Below are 13,273 nucleotides of genomic sequence, written 5' to 3'. Positions count from 1 at the left end.
CTGCAGCTGGGGGACATAGTCCACTAGGTCAGTGTGGGAACTCACAAACCATGATGCACACTGTGGAGGACTGCAAAATGGCAACTTCCTGGAGCTCTTCATGCCTTGAACATCCCTGATAAGAACGCCACGGCTTGGCCGGATTGCATACACTAAATTAATAAAACGAACCACACACAGCTGAGTTACGCCCGCACTCCAGCCTTCCTGGCTCACAAAGGTTGGGGCATGATGTAGAGTATCTGCACCCAATACACTGCCTAGAAGCATTTGTCTCAGAACATCCAGGCCCCGACCCAACAACTACATATTACCCAGCCGGTCTCACACCCACCTTGAAAAACCTAGGTATTGTTTCTTGCTGTGATATTGACCCACATCATCCTTTATTGCCTCTAAAGTTTGTGTGGTTTTGAATTGCAAGACCACCACTGCACCTCGTTTTGGGTCCCAGAATGAAAGAAGTTGTGAACTGCTGCTCTAATACACAGAAGCATATATTCACCAAACTTAATGCCTATAGCGGAAAGTTACTCCACTCCCTCCTTTAACCAAGTTTAAGATACTTTCAAAGATCGAAGCGATCTCTCACTGTATCTTTGCAGAAACCATGAATAGAAACAGAGAATTGCAGGACTGGAAGGGACCTCGAGAGGTCATCTAGTCCAGTTCTCTGCATGAATATTAGAAGCCAGCAAAGAAACACTTACCATAGTTGCCTTCTAAATCCATTTGACTGATGCTGAAAGAACTGAAGCTTTGTTGGAGGACGCTTTGAGCCAGTCTCTGAGTGTCACTCTCCTCCTAAAAATATCAACCCTACAGATGAAAAATGAGGAGATTCACAGATTTCTAAGGCCAGAAGAGAATTATGATAATCTAGGAGTGGTTTTTAACCTGCCACTGGCAGACCCCTGGGGGTTCACAGATTATGTCTAGGATTTCCAAAGGCGTCCTGCTCCTCCATTCAAAATTTTTTAGGAGTCCTCAAATGAAAAAAAGTTGAAAACTACTGATCTAGGCTGACCTTCTGTAGAACACAAGGCATAGGACTGCCAGGAATTAATTCCCATTTGACCTAGAGCAGATCTTTTTGAAATCAAAATTGGATGTCTTTCGAAAATTTGATGGAGAATCTACAACAGTTGGTAATTTTTCCAATGGTTAATTATCCTCACTGTTAAAAATAAACCTTATTTCCATTCTGCATTTTTCTAGCTTCAACTTCCAGGCACTGGAAATAACTTTAAAGTCATTTCAATTTATCCATCACAGCTATTAAGTGTCAAAGATCAACTGCACTACAGCAAGTGGTAGACTTTACAGCTACGCTGTGCAGGCATAGGATACAAGCTTATTCTTGGGGGCCCACGTATAATGTAGGGTACCGGGAACCATGTATTCTTGTGCTCCACAGAGAAAAGGTTTCCTTCAAGATGCTAAAAACCACAGATCTTTGTCTGAAACATCCTCTTTACCCAATACATTTAAGAGGATTCAAAGAACCAGTTCCCAAGAAAAATTAAGCCATGTATTTGGGGAGCTCAGTTATCTTTTTTCATACAAACAAAGTAAAACACACTTGAGCCCCTCCACCTGCCTGAGATGTCAACACTTTTACACCTACCTTGTGGCTCATGATCTGTATGAAGAACTTGGTTCCTGATGTTTTAGTTAAAACAAACAAACAGACAACACAAAGAGTTAGATTCTCTCCTGTCTTCACTGCAATACACACAATTTGAATGCATCGGTCCTCTAAAAAAAAAAAATCCTTCCCCCCAAGATTATAAGTCTAAATAAGACTGCACAGTCTAGAGACAACCTGAATCTCAGATTTGGTTGCCCATCAGAAAATATGTTTGCTACCCCGCCGGGGAAAGGGGAAGGGGGAGGGAGGGGGAAGGGCTACCCGGCCGGGGGGAGGGAAGAGGGAATAGGTTACCGGCCCGGGGGAGGGGAGGGGAACCCGGCAGGAGGCGTTACCCAGCAGACTTTGCGCCGAACCGGAGGCGCGTGGTCTCAGTGCGAAGGCGGCTCCTGGAGCTCCGGAGCAGGCACGGCGAAGCTCCCTCGTCCTGCACTGTGAGACCACAGCGAGGTGCTCACCCCCCTCCCCTCCCCTCGGGCACCCCAGCGAGGCTCCAACCCCCCCCACCCGCCCCCCTTCAGGCACCCCAGCGAGGCTGCTCAAGTCAGCCCGCCCGCGGAAGGGGCGGGGAGGGAGGGGCCTGGGCACTCGGCGCAGGGGTTAGCTGGCGCCCCCCAGGGTCGGGCTTGGATTGGAGCAGGCCGTGTTGGGAGGGCGGGGCGAACGGGGGAGTGTGGCTAAGGGGCCATGGTGCAGGCTGGGACAGCAGTGGTGGCAGGGGATGGAGCACAGCCTGGATGGTAGAGCAGTGCATGCTGGGAACGTGGGTCAGAGGTGGAGCGGTGCAGGCTGGGACAGCAGGTGAGGGGCAGGAGCAGTGCACCCTGGGAATGTGGGTCAGAGGTGGAGCGGTGCAGGCTGGGGCAGGAGCAGTGCGTGCTGGGAACGTGGGTCCGAGGTGGAGCGGTGCAGGCTGGGGCAGCAGAGGAGGGGCAGGAGCAGTGCATGCTGGGAATGTGGGTCAGGGGTGGAGCAGTGTATGCTGGGACATGAGCTGAGAGGGGAGCAGTGCACTCTGGGAGTGCAGCTTGAGGGTCTGGGAGCTGTTTATGCTTAGGGTTACCAACTTTCTAATTGCACAAAACCAAACACCCTGCCCCTGCGCCTGCCCCTGCCCCCCTCTCGCTACATTCCCCCTCCCTCGGTGGCTCGCTCTCCCCTGCCCTCAATCACTTTCGCTGGGCTGGGGCAGGGGATTGGAGTATGGGAGGGGTGAGGGCTCTAACTGGGGGTGCAGACTCTGGGGTGGGGCCAGAAATGAGGGGTTCAGGCAGGAGGGAGCTCTGGGCTGGGGCAGGGAGCTGGAGTGCGGGCTCTGGGGTGGGGCTAGGGATGAGGGGTTTGGGCTGTAGGAGGGGGCTCCGGGCTGGGGGGTGAGGCCGAGGGATTCAGAGTGTGGGAGGAGGCTGTGGGTTCAGGCAAGGGGTTGGGGTGTGGGAGAGAGTGAGGGCTGGGGCTGAAGTCTCTGGCCGGGGATGAGGGGTTTGTGGTGCAGGAGGGGCTCCAGGCTGGGGCTGAGGAATTCAGAGTACGGGAGGGGGCTGTGGGATGAGGCAGGGGGTTGGGGTGCAGGATTGGGTATGGACTCCAGCTGGCGGTGCAGGCTCTGGGGTGGGGCTGGGGGTGCAGGACGGAGCTCTGGGTTTGGGGGAGTGGCTCAGGGCTGGAGCAGGGGGTTGGGGCACATGCTTACCTCAGTCAGCGGGGCTAAGGCAGGCTCCCTGCCTGTCCTGGCTCTGCGCTTGACTTGGAAGTGGCCAGCAGCAGGTCCAGCTCCTAGGCTGGGGGCCAGGAGGCTCGGTGCGCTGCTCTCACCCACAAGCACTGACACCCCCCCCCCCGCCGCCCGCTCCCATTGGCTGCAGTTCCCAACCAATGGGAGTGTGGAGTTGGTGCTCAGGGTGGGGGCAGCACACAGAGCCCCATGGCTCCCGCGCCTAGGAGCTGGACCTGCTGGCCGCTTCTGGGGCGCAACGCAGTGCCAGGACAGGTTGGGACCAGCCTGCCTTAGCCCTGCAGCACCGCCGACTGGACTTTTAACGGGACCCTTTTCAGGGTCCCTTTCCAACTGGGCGTTCCAGTCAAAAACCAGACACCTGGCAACCCTATGTATGCTGGGAGTGTGGGCAAGTAGGGAGGGGTGTCTGCTCATGAGTATGGGCTGCCCTGCTTAGACTAAGCTGCCCGGCCCATGCTGGGGCCTCTGGAAGTTGTCACTTCAGTACCATGATGTGCTTTTGCTCTGAAACGTGACTGGCTAAAAATGGCATCTCCTTAGCTGGCCTGTGTGTGTGTGTGTGTGTGTGTGTGTGTGTGTGAATCAGAGCTGTGATGGTAGTGACAAAAATGAGAAGGGGGAGGATTTGTTGCATTTTGCTCATTTTAACTCATCAGAGCCAGCCCAGCTACAGGAGGGAGAGCTCAGGTCTATTCTGCATCATCATTGTTATTATTTATTTGTATTAGCATAGTGCCCAGGAGCCCTAGTCATGGACAAAGATCTGTTGTGCTAGGCACTGTATAGTGATTAAACAAATGCAACATTAACAGAATTAATATCATATTGCCGCTATATAAATCCACACTACATCCATATCTTGAATACTGTGTGCAGATGTGGTGGCCCCATCTCAAAAACATAGATTGAAAATGGAAAAGATACAGAAAGGGGCAACAAAAATGATTAGGGGTATGGAACAGCTTCCTTATAAGGAGAGAGAAGACTAGGACTTTTCAGCATGGAAAAGAAACGACTAAGGGGGGGATATGATTGAGGTCTATAAAATCATGACTGGTGTGGAGAAACTAAATAAGGCAGTGCTATTTCTGCTTCTCATAACACAAGAACCAGAGATCACCAAATGAAATTTAAGCCTGTTGCCTATTAAACTAACAAAAGGAAGTATTTCTTCACACAATGCACAGTCAACCTGTGGAACTCCTTGCCAGAGGAAGTTGTGAAGGCCAAGACTATAACAGGGTTTAAAAAAGAACTAGATTAATTCATGAATTAGTCAGGATGAGCAGGGATGCAAACCCAAGCTCTGAAGTGTACCTAGCCTCTGTTTGCCAGAAGCTGGGAATGGGCCAACAATAGGTAAGGAGGAATTCTAGGCTACCCTTAGCTGTATGGTTATGACACTGTCTGACCCCCCTACTGGGTCCCAAGGCCATAGAGCCATTCAGCCAAATGGATGGTATTGAGATGGGGGACTATGACCTGTTCAAAGAGGCTTTGCTGCTGAAGTATGAACTGACCCCCAAGGCGTACAGGAAACGATTCCGGGGTGTACGCAAGACCCCAGGTGTCACTTACAAGGAGGTCGCCAATCTGCTGGGGGAATATCCCTGTAGGTGTGGGAAGGGCACAGGGGCCACTACCACAGAGGAGGGGTGTAACCTGGTGGGGTTGGGGCAGCTGTATGACATCTGCCCTCCAGACCTTAGGATGTGGTTAGTGGACTGGAAGCCTAAAGATCTGGGCAGTGCAGGGGCACTATTGGATGAGTTTGTGAACAGCAGATAGGGGGCAGGAGGGAGTTCCACATCAGGAATTATGATGTGATTGGAATAACAGAGACTTGGTGGGATAACTAACATGACTGGAGTACTGTCATGGATGGATATAAACTGTTCAGGAAGGACAGGCAGGGCAGAAAAGGTGGGAGAGTTGCACTGTATGTAAGGGAGCAGTATGACTGCTCAGAGCTCAAGATTGAAACTGCAGAAAAACCTGAGTGTTTCTGGATTAAGTTTAGAAGCGTGAGCAACAAGGGTGATGTCGTGGTGGGAGTCTGCTATAGACCACCGGACCAGGGGGATGAGGTGGACGAGGCTTTTTTCCAGCAACTCACAGAAGTTACTAGATCGCAGGCCCTGGTTCTCATCAGGGTGACTGAAGTCTCCCATATCTGCTGGGAGAGCAATACAGCGGTGCACAGACAATCCAGGAAGTTTTTGGAAAGTGTAGGGGACAATTTCCTGGTGCAAGTGCTGGAGGAACCAACTAAGGGCAGAGCTCTTTTTGACCTGCTGCTCACAAACCGGGAAGAATTAGTAGGGGAAGGTAAAATGGATGGGAACCTGGGAGGCAGTGATCATGAGATGGTCGAGTTCAGGATCCTGACACAGGGAAGAAAGGAGAGCAGCAGAATACGGACCCTGGACTTCAGAAAAGCAGACTTTGACTCCCTCAGGGAACTGATGGGCAGGATCCCCTGGGAGAATAACATGAGGGGGAAAGGAGTCCAGGAGAGCTGGCTGTATTTTAAAGAATCCTTATTGAGGTTACAGGGACAAACCATCCCGATGTGTAGAAAGAATAGTAAATATGGCAGGCGACCAGCTTGGCTTAACAGTGAAATCCTTGCTGATCTTAAAACACAAAAAAGAAGAAGCTTACAAGAAGTGGAAGAGTGGACAAATGACCAGGGAAGAGTATAAAAATATTGCTCGGGCATGCAGGAGTGAAATCAGGAAGGCCAAACCACACCTGGAGTTGCAGCTAGCAAGAGATGTTAAGAGTAACAAGAAGGGTTTCTTCAGGTATGTTAGCAACAAGAAGAAAGTAAAGGAAAGTGTGGGCCCCTTACTGAATGAGGGAGGCAAGCTACTGGCAGAGGATGTGGAAAAAGCGAATGTACTCAATGCTTTTTTTGCCTCTGTCTTCACGAACAAGGTCAGCTCCCAGACTACGGCACTGGGCAGCACAGCATGGGGAGGAGGTGACCAGCCCTCTGTGGAGAAAGAAGTGGTTCGGGACTATTTAGAAAAGCTGGGCGAGCACAAGTCCATGGGGCCGGATGCGCTGCATCCGAGAGTGCTAAAGGAGTTGGCGGATGTGATTGCAGAGCCAGTGGCCATTCTCTTTGAAAACTCATGGCGATCGGGGGAAGTCCCGGACGACTGGAAAAGGGCACTACATTAGCCTATCTTTAAAAAAGGGAAGAAGGAGGATCCTGGGAACTACAGGCCAGTCAGCCTCACCTCAGTCCCTGGAAAAATCATGGAGCAGGTCCTCAAGGAATCAATTCTGATGCACTTAGAGGAGAGGAAAGTGATCAGGAACAGTCAGCATGGATTCACCAAGGGCAAGTCATGCCTGACTAATCTAATTGCCTTCTATGACGAGATAACTGGCTCTGTGGATGAGGGGAAAGCGGTGGACGTGTTGTTCCTTGACTTTAGCAAAGCTTCTGACACAGTCTCCCACAGTGTTCTTGCCAGCAAGTTAAAGAAGTATGGGCTGGATGAATGGACTATAAGGTGGATAGAAAGCTGGCTAGATTGTCGGGCTCAACGGGTAGTGATCAATGGCTCCATGTCTAGGTGGCAGCCGGTATCAAGTGGAGTGTCCCAAGGGTCGGTCCTGGGGCCGGTTTTGTTCAGTGTCTTCATAAATAATCTGGAGGATGGTGTGGATTGCACCCTCAGCAAGTTTGCAGATGACACTAATCTGGGAGGAGAGGTAGATACGCTGGAGGGTAGGGATAGGATACAGAGGGACCTAGACAAGTTGGAGGATTGTGCCAAAAGAAATCTGATGAGGTTCAACAAGGACAAGTGCAGAGTCCTGCACTTCAGAGGGAATAATCCCATGTACCGCTACAGACTAGGGACCGAATGGCTCGGCAGCAGTTCTGCAGAAAAGGACCTATGGGTGACAGTGGACGGGAAGCTGGATTTGAGTCAACAGTGTGCCCTTGTTGCCAAGAAGGCCAATGGCATTTTGGGATGTATAAGTAGGGGCATTGCCAGCAGATCGAGGGATGTGGTTGTTCCCCTCTACTCGACATTGGTGAGGCCTCATCTGGAGTACTGTGTCCAGTTTTGGGCCCCACACTACAAGAAGGATGTGGCAAATTGGAAAGAGTCCAGCAGAGGGCAACAAAAATGATTAAGGGACTGGAACACATGACTTATGAGGAGAGGCTGAGGGAACTGGGATTGTTTAGTCTGCGGAAGAGAAGAAGGAGGGGGGATTTGATAGCTGCTTTCAACTACCTGAAAGGGTGTTCCAAAGAGGATGGATCTAGACTGTTCTCAGTGGTGGTAGATGACAGAACGAGGAGTAATGGTCTCAAGATGCAGTGGGGGAGGTTTAGGTTGGATATTAGGAAAAACGTTTTCACTAGGAGGGTGGTGAAGCACTGGAATGCGTTACCTAGGGAGGTGGTGGACTCTCCTTCCTTAGATATTTTTAAGGTCAGGCTTGACAAAGCCCTGGCTGGGATGATTTAGTTGGGGATTGGTCCTGCTTTGAGCAGGGGGTTGGACTAGATGACCTCCTGAGGTCCCTTCCAACCCTGATATTCTATGATTCTATGACTCAGAAGGGGAGTCACACAGAGACCTCTCCAAGGTGGGACTCCAGGAAGCCCAACTCACAGGTGCCCCTGAAGGTCGGGGTGGGCCAATCCCCCATGGGACTTGAGGGACCTGAAATGTAATTACTGTGGCCAAAAAGGACACAAGGTGGCTCAATGCCTGAAGATGGAGGAAATGGCAGCTGAGCAGAACCCAGCGGGGGGGTGTCAACCGAAGCCCACCAAGAGGGGGCACCTCAGGTCCAGGGGGCCGCAGTCAATAGGGCTATGCTGGGGGTGGGTGGGGGGGAGATACCGAAGCACCGAGAGTAGGGCTTGACAGTGCTGGGCCAGAGCCTCTGTCCCAAGGTGGGGAAACTGAGGCACTGCGAACCAGGGCTGTACCCTCAAACCCAGCAGCCGAATTCCAGATGGAGCTGCAGGAGGATCCCTCCTTAGAGAAGCTGAGGGCCCTTGCTGGCCACAGTGGTGCAGGATCCCAGGGGGAGGACTGCCGGGAGAGATTTCTGTGGGAGAAGGGATTCCTGTACCGGGAATGGGCTGTGTCAAGGTTCCTTCCCCACTCTGAACTCTAGGGTACAGATGTGGGGACCTGCATGAAAACCTCATAAGCTTACTTTTACCAGCTTAGGTTAAAACTTCCCCAAGGTACAAAATTATTTTACTCTTGGATTTCTACTGCCACCACCAAACTTTAACTGGGTTTACTGGGAAAATGTAGTTTGGACACGTCTTTCCCCCCAAAATCCTCCCAACCCTTGCACCCCACTTCCTGGGGAAGGTTTGGTAAAAATCCTCACCAATTTGCATAGGTGACCACAGACCCAAACCCTTGGATCTTAGAACAATGAAAAAGCATTCAATTTTCTTACAAGAAGACTTTTAATAGAAGTAAAGGAATCACCTCTGTAAAATCAGGATGGTAGATACCTTATAGGGTAATTAGATTCAAAACAAAGAGAATCCCTCTAGGCAAAACCTTAAGTTACAAAAAAGACACACAGACAGGAATAGTCATTCTATTCAGCACAACTCTTCTCAGCCATTTAAAGAAATCATAATCTAACACATACCTAGCTAGATTACTTACTAAAAGTTCTAAGACTCCATTCCTGTTCTATCCCCGGCAAAAGCAGCATACAGACAGACACAGACCCTTTGTTTCTCTCCCTCCTCCCAGCTTTTGAAAGGATCTTTTCTCCTCATTGGTCATTTTGGTCAGGTGCCAGCGAGGTTACCTTTAGCTTCTTAACCCTTTACGGGTGAGAGGATTTTTCCTCTGGCCAGGAGGGATTTTAAAGGGGTTTACCCTTCCCTTTATATTTATGACAGGCTGGTTCAGGGCCAACTGAACCTTGGAAAGCCAGGAGGCAATTGGTGGTCCTCCCCCAGAGGGACCACCACAGACTGTTGTATTTGGCCCACAATATTCCCCTTTCAGGGCATCTGGCGCACCAGGCAGAGGCTGCTGCAGCACTTTTAGTGGCCCGGGGCCTTTGATGCCGTCCAACAGTATTGAGGGCCTGGGACTCCTGCCAGAGTGGGGGGGGAAGGCCCAGGATAAGTGTAAAGCAGCTCTGAGACCTCTGCCCATCATAGAGGAGCCTTTCCAGAGGGTGGCCATGGACATAGTGGGGCCCCTCAGCAGGGCAACCCAGTCGGGGAAGAAATACATTCTGGTGGTGGTAGATTTCGCTATGCGCTACCCCGAGGCAGTGGCCATGTCCTCTATGGAGGCAGACACCGTGGCAGACGCGCTGCTCACCATTTTTAGCAGAGTGGGTTCCCCAAGGAGGTCCTTACAGACCAGACGTCCAACTTCATGTCAGCCCTGCTCCAGTGCTTGTGGGAGAAGTGTGGGGTCTGACACACCTGGGCCTCGGCGTGTCACCCTCAGTCCAACAGGCTGGGGGAGAGGTTCAATGGGACCCTAAAGATGATGCTGAAAACCTTTCTGGACCAGCACCCACAGGAGTGGGAGAAGTATTTACCCCACCTGCTGTTCCCATACAGGGAAGTGCCCCAGGAATCCACAGGGTTTTCCCCTTTCGAGTTGTTGTATAGGAGGAGGGTGAGGGGACCCCTCGACTTGATGAGGGACGAGTGCGGGGGGAAGGCCTCCCCCGATGGAGTATGTTCTGACCTTTCTGGAAAAGCTCGTGGAGCTCATGGGCTTGGCCAGGGGAAACCTAGCCAGGGCACAGAGGAAGCAGAAGGTCTGGTACGACCGCTCAGCACGTGCCTGCTTCTAGGCTACCAGGGACCAGGGGATGCTTCTCATCCCCATGAGGAAGCACAAGCTGCAAGCTGCCTGGGACGGCCCCTTCAAGGTCATCAGACAGGTAAATGAAGTGAAATATGTCGTGGAACTATCCATCCGGGCACACCACCACCGGGTGCACCATGTCAACATGATGAAGCCATACTGGGACAGGGAGAAGTTGGGGCTGGCTGGGTGTGGGCAGTGGGAGGAGAAGGGAGAGGATCCCCTGGTGGGACTCCTCCCTGAGGTGGGGGCTGACCCCTCGCTGGAATCAATTCTCCCCTCAGACCAGCTAACCCCTGCCCAGCAGGCAGAGATCAGAGAGGTGCTGCCTTCACACCGGCAGCTGTTCTCCAGCCGGCCTGGGCTCACTAACCTGGCTGTTCACCGGGTGGAAACAGGAGCCAATCTTCCCATCAGGTGTTCCCCATTCAGGGTCACTAGAAAAACAGCCCAGGACCTGGAGAGAGAGGTTGGAGACATGCTGGCTTTAGGGGTGATCCAGCCGTCCTCCAGCCCCTGGGCCTCTCCCATGGTGCTGGTCCCCAAGAAGGATGGGTCAATCCAGTTCTGTGTGGATATCGGAAGTTCAGTGCCATCACCTTGTCCGATGCCTACCACTGATAAAATCCTAGACAAGTTGGGGGGGCGCTGATGTGACGAAGTGGGACTGTTCTTAATGTTTCCTCTGAATAGTGTGGGGGTGCCTCAGTTTCCCCTATGCAGTTCTTAAGTATCTAGGTGGTGGGATAAGGGTGTATGATCACTGCAGAGCCCTAGAGGGCAGGTGTGTGCAGGAGTCTGGACACAGAGAATGGCCGACACCCTGTTTCCTGGCCACTGATGGCCTGGGCCCTTCCCCCTGCAAGGTGAGAGCTAAAGGGTTGGAGAACAAGGGAATCAGGTGACCTCCTGGCCCGGGAAAGAAACAAAGCCCAGAGGAGGAGGGGCTGGAGGGAGTTTCAGTTTGGGATGGCTGGGACATGGAGTGAAGGGCAGACGTGGTTGTCTGGCTCACTGACCCTCAAAATGGACCCAGCTGAGGGGTCCTGTTCTCTGCACCTACAAGCTCTGTTTTAGACCATGTTCCTGTCGTTTAATAAACCTCTGTTTTACTGGCTGGCTGAGAGTCACGTCTGACTGCAAAGTTGGGGTGGAGGACCCTCTGGCTTCCCCAGGAGCCCCGCCTGAGCGGACTCGCTGTGGGAAGCGCACGGAGGGGCAGAGGATGCTGAATGCTCCGAGGTCAGACCCAGGAAGCTGTGTGAGCCGTGTGTCCTGCAGACAGTCTGCTCACAGACAGGAGACTTCCCCAGAGTCCTGACTGGCTTCATGGGGAGCAGTTCCAGAGCATCGCCCAGGGACTCCATGACAGCTATCAAATCCCCCCTCACTCTTCTCTTCTGCAGACAAAATAACCACAGTTCCCTCAGCCTCTCCCCATAAGTCACGTGCCCCAGCTCCCTATTCATTTTCATCGCCCTCTGCTGGACTCTCTCCAATTTGTCTGCATCCTTTCTGTAGTGGGGGCCCAAAACTGGACGCAATACTCCAGATGAGGCCCTCACCAGTGCTGAATAGAGGGGAATAATCACTTCCCTCGATCTGTGGGCAATGCTCTTACTAATGCAGCGCAATATGCTGTTAGCCTTTTTGGCAACACGGGCACCCTGCTGACTTATCTCCAGCTTCTCATCTGCTGTAACCCCAGGTCCTTTTCTGCAGGTCCTTTTCACCAGTTCCTTATCCACCTTTCAATTCTCATATTAAACCCCATCTTCTCCAATTGAACTAATAATTTCCCAATTGTGTCAAATGCCTCACTGACATCCAGGTGGATTAGATCATTGGTTCTCAAACTGGGGGTCACAACCCGGTTAAGTGGGGGGATCACGAGCCCCAACCCCAGCGCGCGGCTGTAAGTTGCGAGCCCCCACCCTTGCGCCAGGCTGTCAGCCCCGACCCCTGTGTGGAGCTGTGGGGCTACGAGCCCCAACCCGGGCACACGTCTGTGGGTCCCGACCCCTGTGGTAGGCTGTGAGCCCTGACCCCGGTGTGCGGCTGTGAGTCCCGACCCCGACCCCTGCGCCGGGCTGTGAGCCCCGACCCTGACAGGGAATCGTGGTTGCGAGCCCCGACTCCAACCCCCACACAGGGCTGCAAGCCCAGACCCCAACCCTGGCCAGGAGCGGGGCTGTGATCCCTGAGTCTGACTGCCACATGGGGTTGCAAGTCCTGACCCCAACCAGGAGTGGGGCTGTGAGCCCTGAGCTGGGGCCTCCAGGACGCTGGGAGCCCCGACCCCTGTAATGGGGTTTCAGGCGGAGCCCGGCCATGCTGAGGGTTATCAGCCGGGAGCACGCACAGGGTTGTCAGCCCCGAGCCCCGCCACCCGCTGTGTTTTAGTCTTAATTTAAAAGCAGTGAGTAAAGGTCAATTCATTTTAAGCAATAGGGTTTAAATTTAGTATTTAACATGGTGTTAAATATCAAAAATGTGGTTTTAATTTTTAAGGGGGGGTCGCACTCAGAGGCTTGGTGTTTGAAAGGGGTCACCAATACAAAAAGTTTGAGAACCACTGGATTAGATCTACTGCGTTTCCTTTGTCTGAAACGTCAGTTATCTTCGCAGAGACACCGCTCAGGTTGGCCTGGCAGGACCTACCGATTGTTAAACCAGGTTGTATTTTATCCCAGTTACCGTTCACCCCTTTGTCCTTCGTTACTTTCTCTCTCAGAATTTGTCCCCAGACCCGGCAGAGAGCTGAGGTCAAATTAAAAGGCCTGGAGATACCTGGACCACGTTTTTTTCCATTTCTTAAAAATAGGAACTATATTAGCAATTCTCCACTCCCCCGCCCCGAGTTTACAGAGTCATCAGAAATCCGTGCTATTGGGCTTGCAATTCCATGTGCCAGTCCCCTTACTATGCATGGATGGAGCTTATGGGGTGCTAGGGGCTGCAGTGAGTGGGGTGGGAGGACCCAGTAGGGGGCACTCGCCCCTTCTAGTCTGTGCCGGCCCCAGCATAGTG

This window comes from Natator depressus, chromosome 20 (assembly GCF_965152275.1).
Source record: "Natator depressus isolate rNatDep1 chromosome 20, rNatDep2.hap1, whole genome shotgun sequence".
Taxonomy (NCBI): domain Eukaryota; kingdom Metazoa; phylum Chordata; order Testudines; family Cheloniidae; genus Natator; species Natator depressus.
Note: the sequence above shows the minus strand (reverse complement) of the source record.